Below are 3,754 nucleotides of genomic sequence, written 5' to 3' on the forward strand. Positions count from 1 at the left end.
AATAAATAGTTTTGGAGTCGTCACCAACCATATTAGGGTGTGATTGGTCACCCAAAAAAAAGAAAAAAAAATGGTCTGCGTACATTCAGAGATTTAAGTTCGGGAGTCAGTTGTGTGTAGGGAAGGTGTTAGCACCCTACAACACCCAAAAAATGGTTACCCAATTTTATCTTTTAAATTAAATTATAGAGGTTCACAAAACAAAGTTTTTATTTAGGTTTTGTTTAAATGTCCCATGTTTATCAATTCATATCGAAGAAAGTAAAACCTAAGCATGAATTGATGATTATGGGTGGCATAGGAGCCATTAGAAAAATTAAGTTTATTTTTGTTTTAAAAGATTTTTATTCACCTTAAGAATATTAAGATACCAAAACTTGATATTTTAATCTCTATCATAGGTGTTTAATGAAAAATTTCATATATCTAGAATTAATAAATTCATAGAAAATACTACTCAGTCTCATTTAAAATATGAAATGTGTTAATTTAAAAAAACAATCTATTAATTAAATTTCAAACGGAAAAATTTCATGTATTTATGGATTTTAAATTATAAAATCCATAAAAAAACAATATTTTTTCTCCAATTTACATTATTATATTTAAATAAAAAAAGAATAATAACAATGGCAAAACATTATGAAATTTGAAAAATACTTAGAAGTAATATGCTGAGATAAAATAAATACATTGATAATATATGCAAAATGTAAAAGATATTAATGTAGGATGCAAGATAATTAATTAATACAACACATGCAACATAATTAATTAAATCAAAATGATGCAAAATAATTGATTAATGCAGGATGCAAAATAATTGATTAATGCATAATTAAACGAGGGCCAAATGGATATCAAATAATAATTAACAGTTGAATGTCAAAGTAGGTTTGGCCCAATATGCAAATAAATAATATTGCAAATAAATAATCACACCAAAATGAATATCAAATAATTATAGCCACATATGCATACTGATTAATTAATACATCATGCAAATAATTAGAATGAGGGAGTGAAAATGTCACATACAAGTTGCTAATTAATTAATAGGCCAAATGAAAAATGGTTGTTGCCAAATATTAATTATATCATGCATAATTATTAACATGGATAATATATGGATAGCAGTAATTATTAACGGAGTATGCCATATGGATACATGGATAAAGTAATTAACAAAGACTGTAAAATTGATGCCAATGAAGAATGAGTATTACCAAATACAGGATGTTAATTGATTAATTATGCATAATTATTAAAGCATGTTATATGGACATAAGTAATTAACTGTAAAATGGGTGCCAATAAAGAATGAGTATTACCAAATACAGAAGGCTAATTGATTAATTATGCATAATTATTAAGGCATGTCATATGGATATAAGTAATTAACTGTAAAATGGGTGTCAATGAAGAATGAGTATCCAAATACAAATATATGATGCTAATTAATTAAAAAGAAATTAACACAGAATGGATGCCAGTAATAAAAGAAAATTAACACAGAATGGATGCCCAATAATAAAAGAAAATTAACACAGAATGGATACAAGAAAATTAACACAGAATGGATGCAAGAAAATTAACACAGAATGGATGCCCAATAATAAAAGAAAGTTAACACAGAATGATACCCAACAATTAAAAAGAAATTAACACAGAACAGAATGCTCAATATTTAAAAATAAAAAATAAAAAATTTAATATAGAATGGAAGGTAGAATACTCAGTATTAAAAAAGATACAAATAATAAAATTAACATGTCAAATGATGGAAAAATGATGAACACGATAGTTCATAATTAGAAGCATTAGAAGCAGTATATCAAACAAAAAAAAATCATTAAACAAGAATAAGAATAAAAAGATGAAAAAAAAAAAAAAAAACTTACCAGCAGGTCTGCCCTTAAATGCCAAAGGTTATTCCTCTAGATCTTCTTTCACTCTTCACCTCTTTCTAAATCCTCCAATAATAAAAAAAAAAAAAAAGATCCCCCCTTTCTTTTTTCCTCTTTCCTTTTTATAGGACAAGCTCCATTGTTTTTTTAGATCACGAGATGGAGTGCAGACTATAGAGAAATAGGAAGAAAGTGGGAGAGTGGGAGAAAGTGATAGAGTGGGAGAAAGTGGGAGAGTGATGACGAAGAAAAAGGGATGGTTGAGAAAAAATAGGAAGGAAATCAAACCTTTTATTTTTATTTTTATTATTTATTTTTAAATGTATTTATTATTATGATTATTGTTTTTTTAAAATATAAATTTAATATTCAAATTCAAATTCAAATTCAAATTCAAATTTAATTTCTTTTTCTTTTTCTTTTTTCTTTTATAATAAATAAATATAGGACAAAATACGGTATCTACAATGATCAATATGACAAATATAACAAAGTAATTAGTGATATCAGACAACTATCATACAAATATTGGAAAGCTATCAGATGGTCATCAACTTTTAAATTTGCTATTTTTGCTATTCAAAAAATGTAGTGACATAGATCTTATTATCATAAATTTTTTTGGATATTTTTGCAAGCATCCAAAAAAAATTAGAAAAAGGGAGATTTTTTTCCCTCTCATAGAGTTACATAGAGCATTGGTTGTTCATAAGTGCCTTCGTTTTTTAGGTACCCTACTTTCTCTTTCTTCCTCGAGAAGAAATGAGAAGTTAGAGATACATTCGGATACGTGGAAAACATCTGGCATTTCCTAAATTAACTCCCTTACGTAAGGAAGCTATTAATTTAATTTATTTAAATTAATATTAAATTAATATTAAACTATAAAATGAAATTAAAGCAAAGCAAAGTAAATAATTCATTAAATAAATAATATTTATTTAAATCATCTTTAAACGTTCTGAGCTAACTTATAGTTTTAATTAAATTAAATTAAGTCAAATTAAATTAAATTAGGAGGAAAATTGTGAAAAGTAGCAAGTTTAGGAAAATTTGCTATTTTTCACAATTCAATTGCTAAATAGAATTAGATTAAATGATCAATTAATTCTATAATTAATTAATTGCTAAATTAAAAATATTATTGTTCACGCGCGATTTCGAAGAAATGTATTTTGTGGAATTGAACTTTGTATATTGATGAATATTGTGAATATAGTCTCTACTATTTACTCCTTCGATGATTTCTCTCAAATATAAGTTAAAAACTTATAACGTCTAACGTCTAACGTCTTGGTCTTTGGTCTTCAGGATATTGTAGTAGGAATGTTTGATCTTCCAAGCCTTCAATCTTTCATACGAACTTGCACGACTTAAGAGCTTGTAGAAGTTTGAATTAAGAGCTTGTAGAAGTTTGAATCTTAAATTCTTTAGAGATTCAATTCTTTCTTCAACCCAAGATCCCCAAGATGAATGGGAATGTCTCTATTTATAGAGAATTTTCATGGACTTTAGGTAAGCTTGAGTCCATTTGCTTGTTGGGCTTGGGCTTGGGCTTGGGCTTGGGATCATTTTTCTTGGTAGACTTAAGTTTCGATCCATTTGCCTCTTGAGTATGGACTTGAGCCCATTTGCCTGTTGGATTTGGGTTTGGGCTTGGACCCATTTGCTCGACGGGATTGGACTCATATTTATTTGGCCTAGTTTTTACATGGGGGGCTTGAATTGGGTTGGATATGATAAAATTTGACTACCCAAATCCAACTAAATTATGAATATCACCATTTTGATGTGATAATGTGGTGCAATTTAATTAGCCAAAATTTATTGTTCAACAGTTATATTTA

This window comes from Cucumis sativus, chromosome 1, assembly GCF_000004075.3.
Source record: "Cucumis sativus cultivar 9930 chromosome 1, Cucumber_9930_V3, whole genome shotgun sequence".
Lineage (NCBI taxonomy): Eukaryota > Viridiplantae > Streptophyta > Magnoliopsida > Cucurbitales > Cucurbitaceae > Cucumis > Cucumis sativus.